The sequence below is a fragment of the Ixodes scapularis genome, unplaced genomic scaffold, assembly GCF_016920785.2.
Source record: "Ixodes scapularis isolate PalLabHiFi unplaced genomic scaffold, ASM1692078v2 ptg000890l_1___fragment_3__unscaffolded, whole genome shotgun sequence".
In the NCBI taxonomy this organism is placed as follows: domain Eukaryota; kingdom Metazoa; phylum Arthropoda; class Arachnida; order Ixodida; family Ixodidae; genus Ixodes; species Ixodes scapularis.
In genome coordinates, this window is record NW_024610065.1 from 670185 (window position 1) to 689332 (window position 19148).

A 19148-nucleotide genomic window follows, 5' to 3' on the forward strand; every position below is an offset into this window, starting at 1 on the left:
TTGAAAGTGTAAGAAGGAATAGCTGACTAATGGTAAGAAAACCGTATTTAAAAATAGCTGTGCTGTGTGGTCAGTACGCTGGCGGTCTTCTATACAACGTATCGCTTTTCTTTTTTTTTTTTGCAAAAGAAACAACCTATTAATATTTGTTTTATTTGTTGAACCCCAACCTAATAAACAGCAATGGACATGAGAGTACACTAAAGTATAGCACAACTGACGTTTTAACCAGCGTGGAACCAGCGATCTAATGTTGTATAAAATACCAATAGATCTTGAGATTCTTGCATGCATTTTATTTATATGAGGTGTCCAGGCTTAGATTTTCTTCAAAAACAACTCCCAAAAATTCATAAACGTTGACACACTCGATCACAGAGTCTTGGAATTTTAAAAGAATTTCACAATCGTCAGGTTTACTTCGTGGTTAAAAAATTACTTATTTTGTTTTCGTAACATTTAACTGAAGTTGATTAGAGTCAAGCCAATCCGATAACTCGTTGAGCCACGTGTAAGCAGTAACTTCTAGATCACATAAAAATGGACAAGAAAAAAATAAGCTTGTATCGTCGGCCTACAAAACTATCCCAGCAGTGTTTGGTATACGCACAATATCATTAATATAAATAATAAAAAACAGAGGACCTAAAATAGACCCCTGTGGAACCCCATGCGAAATTTGTTCTGACTTGGACCGGTATCCACTGAAACACATATATTGTGACCGACAAGATAAGTAACTACGTACCAAATCTAAAGCAACACGTCGAATTCCATAACACGGTAGTTTATAAAACAATATATTAAGTTTAATAGAATCGAACGTTTTTCTAAAGTCTAGAAATATTCCAATGGTAAATGGTTTATTTTCAAAATTATTGATTAATTTTTCTTTGATATTAAGTAGCGCCATTTCTGTTGACTTTTTTTCTTGAAAACCTTATTGCTGCATCACAAAAGCTTCTCTATCAATCAAAAACTTAGTAAAACATTTTTTTATCAGATATTCCAATACTTTTGAAAACAAAGGAAGTACGGATATAAGCCTACAGTTATTAATGTTGTCAAAGAACCTCCTTTGCGCAAAACAGCAACTCTTGAAATTTTCATGCCATTCGGAAAAGTACCAGTGTATAATGCATTACATATAAGCAGCAGAGGAGAAAACAAAAGATGAGCGACAGCTATGATTTGTATGGCCTCAATATCATCTGCTCCGGCTGCTCTATTTACATTTAAAGACTTAAGAATTAGGTATATTTTTTGTTCATCAGTTGGGTTCAAGAAAATAGAGTCTCTGACTGCAGATGAAATTTACTTGCCAAGGCGTTCTTTTGACCCACGTAGTTGCAGTGACGAACCAGCACTAATAAAATACGAATTAAATTTGTCCGCCAAAAAGGCATCACTTTACTGAATACCATCAAACGTTAGTTTACAAGGTATTTTACTTTTTGGATTTCCAAATAGGCTTCTGACTGTACTGCAAAGTTTCCTAGGTTTATTCAATACAGCTGCGAGCTTGTTTTTATGGTATTCTTCTCTTGCTTTCTTAAGGTCCTTACTTAATTTCTTTCTTTTTTGTTTACGTTCCAGTAATATTGCCTGGTCCCTTAGACGGATAAACTTGTCGTAGAGTTTGTTACGTTCCTCAATTCTTTTATACAATTCTAGTGTAACCCACGGTTTCCTAGATCTTTTGTATTTTATTATCGGTCGTAGAGGAAATGCTTCATTGTAAATCTGCTTTATCTTCAGTAAAAAAAAATGTATAACTGAAATTTTGGTCGTTTTCATTATAGACGTCATCCCAACTCGTATCTTCTATCGTGTCACGGAACGCAGCGGCGAGATTTATACCAAAATTTGATTTATATCAAAAATGATGGTCGACCACGACGACGACAGAGTGGTGTGGAGTGCTGATTTCGCTAATCTCTAATAAGGCGGCTGCTGTCATGCTGTTCCCGACTTTCAGCGACATTGTAGCCCTCTGGCTCCTGCTAAACTCCTGGCCGTCCCCAAACCTGGCCGGGATGGCGAGGGGTCAAGGATGTTACTGAGACAATAATCCAGAGGCTTTTAAACTGGCCACGCGAAGCGCGATGTGTCCAAAAGTTTATACTTTTCGCATGATTACAGCCAACGATGATATCATACGAAACTCAACAATTTAATTAATCAGTTACAGGATATTAATTCCCAACAATTATGGGTTGCTTTTGGTAAATCCCTTCCCATTTTCCTTCACTTCTAAAGCCGCAGTTCGCTACCGTGGTTGTTGCGCAAATAAGCAAGTTACAAAAAGATTGGCAGTTTCTTCGCAGAACTGGGTAATTTTCTATCCCGTAAAACGTTATTTCTTGACGCACTGGACCAATATTTAGGGTGGCGATTCGTGCTAGCTGGTTCATGCTTAGTAGGTTCGACACAGGGCATAACAAATGCAGACAGAGTAGAAGGTTAGCACAGGACAAGCGTTTATACTCAAATGAAGTTTTTATTGGTAATTAACACCGAAGTAAGCAACAGCATTCACCACCAGCATGGCCAATTCAGCACGTGTCCAGATATCATGTCTCTTCGCTATGTATAAGGACCGATGTTTGGCCTTTGCTGCCCAAACCCTTTCTTGATTGTGTAGGCCTCCAAACTTTCGCTAGCCCTCTGATCTCCCCCCCCCCCCCCCCCCAGCTTTCAGCAACCGTGACGTGATGGAACTCGGGCTGGCATCCACAATTTGCGCAATGAAGCGCCAAGTGCCCCCCAGCTGTCGACCGTAGAGACCAAGCATGCTCACCCAATATTTCATTCATACATCGGCCCGTTTGGCCGACGAATACCTCGCCGCACGTCAGCGTAAACCTTCCTATATACACGACGCCTGTCGTACATTCCACATATTTGTTCCTATATTTGACTGGGAAAATGCGCTTGGATACAATTTTGTTGGCAACCCTTAGGCACAAGTGCGCGAGTTTGCTAGGTGCAGAAAACACCGTAAGCGTGTCGTATCACTGGGCCACTCTTAGATTGTGGGATATTTGATGAAGGTAGGGAATGAATATCGCTCTCTTAATTTACCTATCTTTTTTTGCACTGCCCTCCCCTTACTTTCTTAAGTAGCGACTCTGGAGCAGGTACAAACAACGATGTGGGAAATCCAGCCGCAACCAGTTGCTCCAGCTGCCGGCCGAAACTGGCATGCTTTACATGGTGGCATGATTTCTCCAAAACCGCATGTAGGCAAGATGAAATTACGAGTTTAGAATGCGTAGAGTCGAAAGGAAGGAGACCCTTCTTCGATCTTGGGTTTTACGACCAGCAAACATGACTGCCTGTGAATTCTAACCTAAGGTTTAGAAATTGTAAAAAGCAACCATCCCGAAGTTCGTGCGTGAATCTGAGCGCTTCCGTGCACCATTCGAAAACATCAAAAACTGCCATCAGTTATTTCCTCCCAAACACACTCAGACCTTCTTATAACAACCAAGTAGTCGTCTACATATCTAAAGATTTTGTATACCGATTCCTCATCTAGTTGAGTCGCAGATGGCTCAGACGCATTTGGCAAAGAAAATGTCACATATCACGGTAGCCTTTACGTGCAAAAGGAACGCATTTTGCATTGGGTCTTGTGTGTAAAAGCTGATAGGAGCAGTCAAGCACAGCTGAAAACAAAAAAGTACAAATTCTGTTCTTCGACTCGTTTGCCAAACAAGCGCAGAGTGTATTCGATGTTGCGCTTTTAGTGTGCGCGTGTGTATTTGTGTAGTGACTTCCAAGCTCCAACTTTGTACAGTGCTCTGACTTTTGCGAATATGAGCCTCAGCGCCGAGTGAGCGATGATGGGTCATTCCATGTCAAACGTCCCAGACGTTGCGTCCGACCACCTTCGATTTCTAAAAAAAAATTCATGGCCTTTTGCCGCATTGTCCGTAGCCATGCCCTAAAGTACTTTTGACGAAAACAATTTTTTGATGGCGTGAGCGCAGTTTTAGCTCTTAAAAATAGCGTGAAACTAGGTATCACTGCATAATTTATGAAAACATTTTTTTTAAACACTCAACAATATTTTTTTCTTAAATCTGCACGGCTTTCGACTTGCAATGTGGTTGGGCTTGTGCAGTTTTGTTTAATTTATTTATTTTTTTTTTCATTTTAACATTGCTGTTTTTTATTAAAAAATATGTAATTGCTCCGCGGACTCAATAGAACCTTTTACCGGCTGCCCTGCAGGTATATAATCTATAAAAAAAAGTTTCAACCGCTCAAATAATATCTCGCAGTAAAACAAAATCACGAAGTTGCCAAAAAGTGCGTTTTGACGCATAAAGAGCGGTTTATTTCACCCTGAGGTGATCCAAGTAAAAATACAAAATATGATGGGTTTGGAAGAACAATCGATTGTCTTTTGATTCTGAAAGTTTAATCAAACTAATTTGTGTTTAAAGCGAGAAAAAAATTTTGAAGTTTAACTCTCGTACCACAACCCGGATTCGCTTCTTAACGCCTCTTCGCCACACAGCACGCCACCGGTCCAAAGAAAGAACGGAGTTTACTGCCGCTTCCCCTTGTCCGTCCTTTCAGCTGCAAGGGAAGAAACGGCGGGCATCGTGTTGATCATCGGAGGTGCCGCCAGTGCGTAGCCATAGCAGGCCCGTTGTGCCCTTTGTATCCGAGGGCGGCTCCTTACACTCCGAAACGCGATGCCTAATCGACGGGCTGCATCAGCTGACGACGTGGCCTTCTCCGAGGCGACGTGGACTTCTCCATAAATATATCTTACTTTTCCATGAGAAGTAAGATATATTTATGGAAAGGTGCAATATGTTTGCCTAAAAACCACATGGTATTTGGATTGCTATGTAATAAGCATCCTAAATATTGGCTTGAAGCAATTACAAAAAGGAATATGTAAGAATTGTACCATTGAATATAGTTTTTTACAAACTATCTCGTTGCTGCAAACGACTAAAATTTTTTATTGACAGCCCTGTAGGTATACTGCATAAAAGAAAAAAAAAAGGTTTCAGGCCGTACAACTAAATATAATGTAGAAAAACAACTAAATTTGTGCGAAATTGCGTTTTGCCATCTAAAGAGCCGTGGTTCTGCCTTGAGGTGACCCAAAGAAAAATACGAAACATGGTGACTTTTACAGAATAGTTTATTGCATTTCGTTCTTGAAAGTTAAATAAAATAATTTTGTTGTAAAGAGGAAAAAAAAACATTTTGAAGTTGAGGTCTCCCGCCGAAGCCTGGCGTCGTTTCTTGCGCCTCTTCTCTGCACAGCACGCCACCGTCGAGCATGGCAAAGAGTGCGACGGTGTCACGGTTTACGCACGCAGGTACACACTAGGACTTCGAGTTGTCGGGTACATCTTCGTGGGAAGAAGCTTTTTCCGACTCTTGTTGCTTGATGGATTTTCCTATTTCGACTGTTTTGCGTGGCGTTGTCCTGTGTCCTCCTGTGGTCTTCCACCGTCTTGATATCAGCAGATGCTTTGCGCTGCCGGGTCAGAGCATCCACTAGTAAGCTTGCTGTTCCTTACGTACACATCGCAATCACTCTCTATTGTCAACGCCATGACGCTATTTAAACAGCAACACAAAAGCCCATTGAACAGGCAATCTCAAACAACGAGGCGATGTGGTGTTAACGAATGCGCGCCGTTGGAGGCTCACGCCTCGTTTGTGCTTAAATCGACTTTGAAACGGCAAATTCTTGCGTCGCTGAATACTTCCGCTTTTAGCCGCACTATGTGTGACGGAGAAGTCCCCGTCAGCTGATGCCACCCGTCGATTAGGCATCGCGTTTCGGAGTGTGAGGAGCCGCCCTCGGGTACAGAGGTCACAACGGGCCTGCTATGGCTACGCACTGGCGGCACCTCTGATGATCAACACGATGTCCGCCGTTTCTTCCCTTGCAGCTGAAAAGATAAAGAAGGGGAAGCAGCGCCAGTAAACTCCGTTCTTTCTATGGACCTAATCGTCTCAGCTATCGTCGCCGGTGGCGTGCTGTGCGGCGAAGAGACGTTAAGAAGCGACGCCGGGTTGTGGTGCGAGAGTTAAAATTCAAAAATTGTTTTCTCGCTTAAAAGAAAAATCACTTTGATTAAACTTTCAGAATCAAAAGACAATCAATTGATCTTCCAAACCCATCATATTTTGAATTTTTACTTGGAACACCTCAGGGTGAAATAAACGGCTGTTACTTTGCGTCAAAACGCACTTTTTGGAAACTTCAGGATTTTTTTTACTGTGAGATATTTAATTGAGCGGTTTAAACATTTTTATATGTTATATACCTGCAGGGCAGCCGGTAAAAAGTTCGACTAAGTCCCCGGAGGAATTAGATATTTTTTTAATAAAATAACAAAAATGTTAAAATTTTAAAAAAAAAAGTTAAATTAAACAACACTGCACAAGCCCAACCACAGTGCAAATCGAAAGCCGTGCAGAGAAAAAAGAGAAAATTTTAAGAAAAAAATATTGTTGGGTGTTTCATAAGAAAGGCTGGTTTTTTCCAAATTATGGAAAGATACCTAGTTTCAGGCTATTTTTAAAAGTTGAAACCGCGCTCACGCCATCAAAACAATGTTTTCGTCAAAAATATTTTAGGGCATGGCTACGGACAATGCGACAAAAGGCCATGATTTTTTTTTTTTTTTTTTTTTTTTTTTTAGAAATTGAGGGTGGTCGAGCGCTACGTCTGGGACGTTTGACAGGAATGACCTTAATATACTTTAAATTAATTTTTGGGCTTCTTTAGTCGTTTTCTAAAATATATACAATAAACTATTAAATACATTAAAATATGCATTACACGTGTATAGAAGAAAGCTTCAGTGTACTAGTTCACTAGAATTTCAAAGAGCGCCCAAGTGTCAACCAATCTCGTGGGAGCATTTTGTCCGGGACGATTTTGTCCCTACACCCGCTTAGGTACCACCTAAAAGAGCGATGAAAAGATTTTTCTACTTTCGCTAAATTCTACTTAGAATGACTCTTTAACGTTAAAAACTGGATGAACTTGCCTCAGTTTTTCTTTCTAGGCAATGGCTGTAGACAAAAAAATTCGAAACATATGAGCATAGTTCAACCCCTTAACACGGACCCAGAACAAGTGGCCACGTGGCCTGCTGCCTATCCAATGACGCCAACGTTTATCATACCCACGGGCTGCGGTTGGTGAAGTAGAAAACCTGTGCAGACCTCCAGGCATTGTTAGAGTTCGGCAATTCTCATCACCGCAGCGGTAGGACACGAGCCAGAACCCGAATGTCCGCCGAGGCATTCATTGCTACGATACGAAGTCGAGTGCTTACGCAGTTCTCGTGTCCAATCCATGAGCCGCGCTCGACTATCATCAGGCGGGTAGTTTCGATCCCAAAATTACGTCAACGAGCTTGGCGAAGGAAGACTGAAAAAAAGACCCCTTTTATCCTTGCAATTTCACTGCGGCCAAGAAGCTTCTGAACAAGTGGCGGTACGTGCGAGTATACTTGGGAGAGACTACGACCGCTACGCCTTTGCAAAGCCATGAACATTATAACCCGATATCGTTTCATGACCGTGCTGGATGCTTGCGGGAGTAAGGGGTCGGAAAACTTAATGATACAATCTATTTACATATTTACAGAAGGTAATGCTGGAGGATGTTCCTCTGGCGGTTGAGCGGTTTGGACCTTGACGATGTTTCGTGCTGTGCCTCTCGGGCTTCTGATGTCTGTATAGGAAGTGCTTCTTCTTTAACGCAATCCCTACAGAAATTGCCCTCCTAGCGAGGAGGTCGGGTAACGAGCGATGAAAAGTTGTGTGTGGTCTTGGAAGTGTACTTTTATTTCAAGGTACAGTTAGGAGATTTGTGTATGAGGAGGGTTGTGGGCACTCATGAAAAGGCCCGCTTTAGTCGATTTATGGATACCGTGTCTGTGCGACCGTTGATGAGAAAAATCAAGCGCTTGGCTTCTGTGTGTGTAGTACTTTGAAGGGCCCGGTGTGAGGAGGTTTAAGGAACTTCTTTGCCGCAACCTTCCGGTCGAAGACGTGGGTAGACTCCGTCAAAGCTGGAGTTACAAATATTGAAGATGGTTGTGTGGCTCTTGTGGAACAGGGTCGTAACCGTGCCATGCGTAGACGCAGAGTGCTAGAGAAATCCTGTATATCGAAGATGGCAGACTCCGTCGATGGTTCAATAATTTCACTCGGGAGACGCAAGGTAGTCCCACGTATACCAGGTCAGCAGTGGTGCAGCGCAGGACAATCTTAAAGGCAGAACGTATGCCGAGCAATACCAATGGTATTATATCTGTTCAGCATGATGAATTCGTGGATTGTGCTATCTGGACTGCCTTAAGCTGGGGATGTAACCTTTTCACCACCCGTTGGCTAGCGGATGGTGTGCCCTGGTGCCAGTGCCATTGACCCCCAGGAGTTGTGAAAGATAACGGAAAAGAGACGATTCGAATCGTCGACCGCGGTCAGTAGCGATGGCAGATGGGTTACCAAAACGGCTGACCCACGTGGTGATGAATACACGGCCGACCTGTTCAGCTGTCATGTCACGCCGCGAAGTGCAGCTTGATGATGTGGATGCTTGGGCTAGTTGGTGATTCATGCTTGGATGGAACAGCACGAATGGACAGTCACACTCACAGGCACACAAGAAGGAGACAGACCGACAGACTCGCAGCGCTGACTTACAACTCCTATATTTCTTCTTCCTCAAATCTTGTGGGAGCCGGGGGTGAAAGACGATGCAGAGGGCACGTGACAGGCGGCCGGCGGAGAAGGCACGAGCTGGGCGAGACATTGCGAGCTGAGCGAGGCTGGAAGCTGGACAAGGAACTTCGAAGCCAAGCTGCCTGGCCTAGGCCTGGCCTGGCCCATAACGAACCCCGGAGCAGTCCACCAGCGAGGTCTGGAGCAAGACCGGTGGAAACGGCGAGCCCGGGCCATATGACCTGGACTATGATGATCCCGGGGTGGTTCCGCAGCGAGACTCTGGCATTGATAGCCCGGGACAGCCAGCCTACGCAGCGCTGGCGTGGGAAAGGCGATCCGCAGGCCTGGACACGGACCCCGACTGTGAGCTCTGATCGACGGGCGACAACAAGGGTCGGCGGGCCCGGACTACCGGCTCTCGACGACGGGCAACCGAGAGGTACAGTAAACCCATTCGCTGTCTTCTCGTTGCAGTGTGTAACTCCTTGGGTGACGGGCGGAGCGCATGCCGATCGGGCGGGATTATTAGTGTAGAGGGACCTCCCCCATAAAGAACCCACAATCTTCAGCTTCTTCGCCTTCGCAGTTAATGAGAACATTTTAAATTTTTACACACCAGAGACCAAATAGTCAATAAACATTAATAAATAACTAATAATTAAATAAATAAAAGACAACTTAAGAAATAATATTTAAAAAATTAAAATTAAATTTAAAAAATTTAATAAAAATTAAACGAAAAATGTTTCATCACTATTGGTGCTTTGATAATGCCTCTAGATAATCCAGTTCTTTCGTTGATAAAGCTAAGGATGATATATTAACACATTGTCTGTCCAACCAGGCTATTTTTTCGGCTTCGATGATCTCTCGTGTCAGCTGATTACCACTTCTGGCAATGACAGTGCAGTTACTCAGGTCCGCTGAACACCCGCAATCCCGGAAATGGATTCCTAGATTCCCTGATATTACTCGATTTATGTTATAATGGTGCTCTCGTTCCCGGACACTGAGACACATCCCGATCTGCCCGACATAGTATTTGCCGCGTGAGAGGGGAATTGCATAAACCACCCCTTCAGAGCATGAAACAAAACGGGAGTGATGCTTTTTGGTACAACCTAAGGTTCTATCGGGGGATGAATTGCCATTTTTACATAAACTAGAGAGCTTGCATGGAGCAGAAAATACTACGTGAACGTTTACGCGGTTCAAATCAAGTCTGGGTCATCAGTGTTCGGTTTCTTATGGGAATAAGGAGTCGTAAAACTTAATAATACGATATAATCCAGTAACTCTAAAAAGCCACTCCTAGAAATCTATGACTTATTTTGAAAGGTTCTTTCAAAAAAAGTCTAGGATTTCTAGAAGTTTTTTTTAGAATTCCTCAGTTTTATCTTTGGAAACTTTTATTCAGTCGGATGGCAAGCCTTACTTGCAAAAGCAGGACATATGAATCGACTAATACATCGCGGCTGTTCTCCGAGATTTATTTTTAGCACAACTTGATAGCACTTTTAGCAGCCGGATTCAAGGATCAAAAGTAAAGTACGTTTTTCGATACGTAGACGATTTTTTAGTTCTTATCGGTTCCGATACTAACGCTTTTCAAGCAGAAACTACGAAAACCCTGGCCACTTGTAAAGAATGCCTTTGCACGCTAGATGTCACGCATCAGATGCCCGTAGACAACACTATTTTTCTTGACATGTTTCTTTTGTTGTTTTTGTTTTTTGTTTTTTCTCTCGACGATCACATCTGTTGGTGTTACGAGCCACGTGTGAATAAGCCGCTCCTTCCTTTTTATTCAGCCACTCCAAGCTGATCAAAAGATGTATTTTTAAAAGGGCAATGCAACGATTTTTGTACTTTGCGCAAATACCGATCAGGACGAATCCTTGACGCCAATGAACTATGCAACACGCGATCGTTTTTTACCCCACGCAATAGAAGTCCCAGAAAAAAATTAAAGAAAAACGAGCAGCGTTCACCTCCTCAACTCGCAGCCAGAACAAGCGGCCACCTGATCTGGAGCCGATTATATGCCGCCAATGTTAATCGTAGTCAGGCGCTGGGGTTGGCAAGCCACAGGTCACGCGCTGAGTTCCAGACATCGTATGCCTCGGCTATTGTCGTCATCGCAGTGATTGGACACGGGCCACTACCCGAATCCTTCTCGAGCTATCAATTATCACGAGCCCAAATCGAGTGCTCACGCAATGCTCGGGTCCAATCTATGAGCCGCATTCAAATATCGTCCCTGGAGGATGCTGCCACCCCCAGGGTACGTCATCAAAATTTGCGAAGGAGAGATTGAAAGAAAACGCTCGCTTTCTTCCTTGAAATTACACCGCAACAAAGAAGTTTCTTGGTCAGCGGCGTTGCGTGCGAGTGTACTTGGGTCTCACTAGTGCCAGTAAGCTCATACAAAAATAAAAACGCTCAAAACGAATATCGTTGCACCGCCCCTTTAACCTCTGTCTTAACAATGCAATTAAAAATTCCACTGAGCATTTGACCTCTGCTGGTTTTGAGCATCAGGCAGTACCGTTGGCTGCAGCTCGGTACCTCAAGCACATTCCTGTTGCGGCTGCTGAAAGCCTTGTAGGAAATCACTGTGTCGAAGGAAATAGTGGGAGCCAGCAGGCGATACAGAAAGAAAAAGTTGTTGCGATACCGTATTTTTCCCGAGTGTCGCACAATTTGAAGAAAATAATTATACGGTCAAGCGTAAAGGCAGTGTTTTCCGCGCCCAATAAGCTCATGAAATTGTGCAAACTAACAAAGCCTGACGTGCCTGCCAAACACGTATGCGAAAAGAAGCACAGAACAAAATGTGTCGACTGCGAAGATTTTGTGGTATATAGCATTCCACTGTTCTGTGCCGGGGAGTACGTCGGGCAGACGGGGCGATGCCTAAATGATCGGCTTCGCGAACACCGTAGACACGTGCGAAAACAAAACGGTGGCTTTCTTGACAAACACTGCAGGGAATACGGTTGTGTTCCCCCCTTTTACAGATGCGTTAGAATTTAAAAAAGCAAGGCTGCGATAACACGCGAAATTGTAGAAGCTGAACGCATTGATTACTAGGGTTACTAGGGCGATACGTGTATCGCTATGCCTTCGATAGCGCTATCTGAAAAGGAATGGATGTCGACCCTGCTGCGACTCCCAAATTTTTCAAGGCTCGTCAGATTCCACTTCCGCTGCTGCCCAAGGTGGACGACGCCATCGACAAACTGGTCGAACAGGGAATTTTTGAACCAGTACGGCATTCCTCATGGGCGACCCCAGTCGTACCTATTCTCAAAAAGGACGGGAACATTCGCTTGTGCGGTGATTACAAGTGCACAGTGAACCGAGTCATTCGATGGGAAACATACCCTTTACCAACTGCCGATCAACTGTTCGCCAAACTGGCTGGGTGTGAGAAGTTTTCACAGCTCGATCTACAACAGACCTACCACCAGAAGGTAGTGGAAGCTACAGCGGACCTCCAAACAGTCAACACTCGTCGGGTTCTCTTCAGAGCAGTGTCGGACAAAATACTCGATAAAAGTATTTAAGTTACTAAATAACTGCTTCATAAAGTATTTAATATACTACTCAAGTTAATTTCACTGTAAAGTATCTTGAGTGGAGTACAAATACCTAGAAATGTAATTCAATTACTTTTGAAGATACTTCCGCATTGCGTAATTTGTATCGACGTCAGTGACAACGACAATTATACAGCTGCACAAATCTGGCTCACCAGAATGGTGTATTAGCACGTAACAACACAAAACGGCAATAAAAAAGTCATCGTAGGACTATTTTATGCAGTCCAACTATAAGGAGCTTGATACTGTCATTAATGACAAATGATGAAGCGGCGAATAACTGAAGAAACCAAACCTTTAATGCAGGGTCGGATACAGAACACCATTTGGGGGGGGGGGGGCGGAAAAATTTTGTAAGGATACTATTCTCCCATTGGACGGGGTGGCTCTCCAAGTTCAGAGTACAAGTCTGCCTGCTAGGGTGCGACCTGCCCTATTTTGAACCCTCGTCCTTGAACACCGAGCCTTCTACCACCTAACAGGCCGGTAATCGGTTTTCTTTGGGGGGAGGGGATCTACCCATGTCAAATTGCCCTCCGAGAAGGAAGGAGGGGCGTCGACTCTGTTTGGGGGGGGGGGGGGGGGGGCGGCCGCCCCCCCCCCCCCCCCCAAACACTTTACAGGGGCGACGAGTCTCCCAGCTGTAGATGAGAAATTTAGCCAGTGCGGTACAGCCGCTAGCCTGGGGTCTTTAACGTGCATCACGCAGTAGTGATACACGACCGCACGCCGGTACGATGCTCATCCAGATCGAAACGGGCAGGGGTGGGGCTCGAACCCAGGATCCCTGGGTTCTGCAGCGCGAGCTTTCGCTCCACGTGCTCCGAGCTGGTGTGCGCTAATTTGACAGGCGCGTCAAATTAAGTCTTGCATTTGTCTTCCGTGAAATCGGACAAATAAAATTGAAAGGCGCAGGAGGAGAAATACCTCAAAACGTTTGGCTGAATTCTAGCGCTAGACACTATTTCACTGACCTGTGACAAACATTATTTAGTTGTTTGAAGAAATTCGCTTTGTAAATTTAGACGTCGCCAACCTCCAAATGTAAACCCCTATTCCCCATTGACAATCCTGGACAATCCAATTGCCCATGACAATCCAATCGTCATGCAAACAACTCTTTTTTTTATTTGGGGGGGGGGGGGGGTGAAGGTGGCGTAAAGTATACGCGGACTTCAGATACTGCAGCACAAGTTAAACCCAGCGTACGCAAAAAAAAAAGAAAAACAGAGCCGCTGTTATTATTGCGCATGCGCCAAACCCAAATCGCATTTGGATTGGCAAATAGAAAAGTATGTTATTTCTTTGTGCACGCTACTCTAAAACTCGGTACTGTTAAGTGTCCGTGTCAGTTTCTTACGCGGGAAGACCCAACCATTGTGTTGAAATTAAGGAAGTAGATGGCAATGGTTATTTAAATATAATCAATAAATTACTTAAGTGGCTGTCGAAATGGGAGCAAGCAATTTATGAAATACCCTAAACTTCAGAGGTCAACCGACCAACCAAACGTTTAAGCTGCAAAAAAAAAAAAGATTGAGAATCTGAAACACATATGTACTCGTGATTTTATGAACAAACATATCGCCTGATGGTGACGTACTTCTAGCCTCAGATAATATACAAACGAACCACCAGAAAAGAGTCAAAGTACAGGCTAGCTGGTGGAAGTCAACCATTTCGTCGACTACCCTGAGACTGGGGGATGTTGTTGTGGGCTGTTGTCCTGTTTATTTTGAGGACACAAAAGAGTGTCTTGAGGCTTTGTGAGGCATATCTTCTGCTGGAACCTTTTCACTTGGAAACGTTGGGAGTGTCCGCTTATTTTGTGATATAATGGAACCTGTAAAGTCACGGTGCAAAGGACAAGTCGTATGTGATTGGTTGTTGACGACGAAAACGAACTATATAAGAGGAAGTTGTTGGAATAAACGTATAGCTGAGTTTGAGACCTGTCTGTTTTTTCTGTTACTTCTGCTCTTCAAAAAAAAAAAAACCCAGTCTTAGGGTAATCGACGAAATGGTTGACAAACGAACCGTTCGTTTTCTATCTCATCCGCTGTTTGTTTGTTGTTGTTGTTGTTGTTGTTTTTTTTTTTACATAATTATAGGAACCTCTTTTCGATATATTATGAATACAAAGAACGATATTTTCAGGAAATATGGATAGTCTCCTTGCGCTGACTATTCTTGACGCCTTCCGATCCTACATGCGCGATATAAATACACGCGCTACTTACTGAGAATGTTCCGCGACTATTAGTAAACAAATCTAAGTTGTCATTAGGACCCTTGAACCCTCGTGATGTCTTAGTCGTCGAGTAGACGTATCGGACTACAGTTTCCGAAGTAAAGCAAGAAAGCGTGGTGAAAAGCGACGAAAACCACGAATACAACGCATCCGCTAAGGCGCCGAGGGTAGAGTGGAGCAGCAAGTTGACGCTACCTAATGGCTCCCGCGTCACGTGATCCCAAGATGGCAGCGCCCATGCTGAGGAGGATGAAAAGGTCTAAACAGGAATTCTAGACCGAATTGCACCGCCGCGCTCCCTGACGGCGCGCCGCCTGCTGCTGAAAACGGCGCAGTGCGCAGGCTCGTTTTTTCTTATCTGCTGGCTTTCTCGTTTGTTCGCTCAGCTCGCTGACTGAACTCCGGCGATAGACGCCGCTTCCGCAGTCGTGATTTCACAATCTTTGCTCATCGCTCTGGACAGCGGCCTAACGGCGGAGCTCCCGTGCTGTGCTCAACGAGGTAGAGGGGCTTAGAGCGATAAACCGGGGTTCCGGTTTGTACTCGAAAGTGACCCCCATAAGGGGGTGTCCAAACAGGACACTACAAAACGCACGACTCCGACAAATCGTGAAAATTGAAGCGGACGCTCCTACAGAAGCGTCCGCCTCAATTTTCACGATTTGTCGGAGTCGTGCGTTTTGTAGTGTCCTCTTTGGACACCCCTTAAGGCGGCTGCCATTGTACGCAAATTTGACCACTCGTCACATGACCAAACCAAAGATGTGACGTCACAGGAAAGATGGCCGCGCCCATGCCGCGGCTGGCCCCAGCTGGGCCGGAGCATTGGCCGGAGCTTGTCGGATGCTTTGTTCGTTGTCGTTCGTCTCGGCAAATTGATTTTAGACGCCGAAGCCGTCATATGAGGTTGTATGATGCCGGTCGAAAACGACTTCAGAGTTCAGCGTGGTGTCTGACGTAGGTATAACGTGAAAATACGGAGGAACGCTGTGCATTTTGCTAATGATCAACGGGGATATTGCCACGAAGGAGAAAATCGGCCCTACGTTGCTCGGACCTCGGATTGATTCGGACACCGCTAGGATAAATTTTAAGGTGACGTTTCTGTGCTCTCGTTGACCATCGGAACCTTCGAGATCTGCAGAAAAGCGTGAGCAATATATTTGAATACAAAGTTTAGCGACGGATATTGCGTGAGTCGTGCTTGGCAGTGTGCAATCGTAGTGCCGCTTCGTTCAAAGGGCCGATTGCTCACTTTGGTTGTGCGGTGCACCGGAGAGCTGCCTTGCCGCTTGTAGTTCCCGTGCCGTGCTAAATGATACTGTGCTGCTTCCCAAATTGTTCCTGCGTGGACGTGCACTTTCATGGAGCACAGGTGTGCGGCGCGCCGAAGAGCTGCCTTCAAGCTGGTAGTTCCTGTGCCGTGCTTTAGGTGACGCTGTGCTGCCTACTAAATTGTTCTGGCTTAGACGTGCACTTCCACGGAGCACAGGTGTTGCAGTTGGTATTGATTCCGCTGGTCTGTCGCACGTTTCGTCGACACCAAAGCTTCATCAACACCCTACGCGAATTGCAAGCTGTAGGGACATTTCATCGCGCGTGTTACCTACCCAGTCCACCCGTTCACGCCGCTTTGCGACGGCAGTCTGCAGCGGCTCATTACCAGAAAAGTGGTCCCACATCGGACAACTTTTCTGTCTGTTTTGTTATATTGTTACGGATGCTTGCTCCAGCCGTATTTTTTATCAATATTTACTATTCTGGAAAGTTCCAGGCCATGCTCAGGTGTCATTGTATGTTCTGATGGAGGTGCTGCGCAGTTTACCCATAGCCCTTCACTCTGTGTGGACCCTGGCAGTTCCTCAGCCGAGTTGTCCGATAACAAGATACGGGTGGCACATTATCCCGAGTCGTAAACCCCCGGCGAGCCGTGAACCAAATCCTATTCCGAGCCCGGCAGAAAAACCGCAAGACGAGCGAGTACCACAAGGACGAAACTCGGAAATTCACCACGAAAAACTTGAAATCCATGCCAGTCGCTGCTACCAGCAAGAGCCACCGGATTTAGGACTTTTGCCAGAAAAACCGAAGCTGACTAAGCCAACAATGACAAACCTGTAGCCGCAAACCACGTCCGCTCCCACCATCGTTTGCATGCCCGTCGCACCTCGCACTCTGATGCCCTTTCACGCAAGGTGCATAAGACGTCGAGGGCTGGATTGAACAATATGACCGTGTCGCTCGCCACAGTGGGTAGATGGACAACCAGCTCCTGCAGAACCTATACTTCTCTTGGAAGAAACTGCGAGGCACTGATTTGAGAACCACGAATCCTCCTTAACGTCGTGGGAAGTTTGCAAGATCGAGCTGAAGTGCACGTTCATCGGCCAACATTGACGAGAGAGAGCCGAATTCGTGATTCTGTCCAGGACACGGCCCCAACGAGAGCGTCACCACCTTCGTGGGAGATGTTTTGCTTCTGATCGAGCACCCACGCCAACCCTGATGCTACAGAAGACAAGAAGCTAAGAATCCCATGTCTCTCATGTGAGGGACAACACCTTCGGCAGCCTTGTCTGCAACCCCACGACAACAGTCGAAGGGTTCATATCAATGAAGCTTGCAAAATTGAATGTACACTGCAGGCCCGAGCCTGTCACTATCAACAACTCCCCAGCGTCTCGACTCTTGAGTCATCCAGCTGCAACTTCGACGCCAGCCCCCCATGTATCCGTGACATCATCCGCAACGGTGTCCTTGAGGAGATAAGGAAGCTAGTTCCTGCCATCAGTTGCCCGGCTTTTCTCTTGATCGCCGAGATCGTTTCAGAAGTTCGACCGGCATTTCAACTTGAGACTTCTTCGAGCGAAGCGGCATCTGACGAACCGAGGACGACTTATGCCACAAAGTCACAACGACCACCACCGGCTACTTGTTACTATTCAATGCCAATTCAACGTGATACCCCAACGCCGAAGCATTCCCGACATCGGGAAGAACCAGTGTAGGTCCGCGCTGAACAAAGTACACCGAGGGAAACGGGGGTACTGCGAATAGCCGACCGAAAACCACTCTGCTACCACTGCATGAGGCCGGCCATGTCTACTGGAGGTGCCCGTACCAATCAATTGGTTTGCAAGGGTTCATGCCGAACGACCCTCGGCCACGTCTCGACGAGCGTCCACGGAAGATTGAGGATTATCTTCGGCGGTCTTTGTCCCTGGTGCCAACATCATCCCGAAGCTCGTGATATACTTCATCTGGACGGGAGATAAGCACGACAAAGCAGGTGAGCGGCAATGCAAGGAGGGTTGATCTGGTGTCGGTTGTCGTCCAAGGACAATACCTAATAATTTGCTGACACTAATTATCTGTGTCCACGCCACGAAGCACACAATTTCCAACTTTGAGGGAGAATGCCGCTCAGTGACTTAAAGAAATAGAATGGTTGGTTGCTCTCAAAAGTGGACTGCAAGCATCACGAGACTTCACTTTGCCACACAAGACTTACACAAGTGACAGTGGTCGTGGGATGCAGAATGAATCTCCATTAGGAAATGAAAGTGAAATGGCTTGGATAGCAAACAAACATTGTTGCCAGCTATCAAGTCAATGGTACAGCAAAAGGCACAGCCACATAACCATTCATGTCCAAGCTTGCTACATTGATGCCGAAAACTACCAGGAAAATTTTGCGGATTAGAAGCCAGCCCTGCAGCTTCAATGCATCAGATGTCACTGGCCGCACATGACGTATGATTACACGATGGCATCAGTCGGTCAAAGTTGCTACTCGACCAAACTGAACACCGACGTGCCAGGAGCGTCATCCCACAAGGTCCACAGGTATTACGACTGAACGCCTGACAGGAGACTGTCGCAGAAAGAACTCGTTCTGGAACCATGAACTAAGAATCAATAATTATGTAATCCAGTGGGAATAAACATATTTGATACACTAACCAGATAAAAATATTTACGCTTGCCTTTACGCCTTGAGAGTTTATACACCAAGAATCGTGTTCACCACACGCGCAGGTCCTTTTGAGGACACTCGCATCTCTGACCCTTCAATATTAATTAATGGGACATACCAGACTGGCAGACTTGTTGCATTGGGCTGCACTCATTCCACTTCTCCTAAACATGTGGCACATCCGAAAACCAACTCCAGTGATGTGAAAATGTTATTTATTAATTAATTCCCTCCAGGGGCCTTCGTAGGCATTGCAGAGAGGATACTTAAAACTACACACATGATAACAACATCAAAGCACACTGCTGTAACTTGTTAATTGCAAAAACAAACACACCTATGAGCATATACTTTAAAAGTATGTGTTGGTGCATTTTTATATAGCAGGACACTTCCTATACGTATGGCACAATAAACCCTTTTGCAGAACCCCATCAAGCAACACAACTATTACCTTTTTTTTCGGCGTAAAGCACACAAATGGGCCCCAGTTCACGTCGAATGCAAATGCAGCATTCGAGTCCAATAAGCGCTGAGTCGGGTTCACAGTGATGGCGGACATAACATTCTTGTCGAACAAATGACC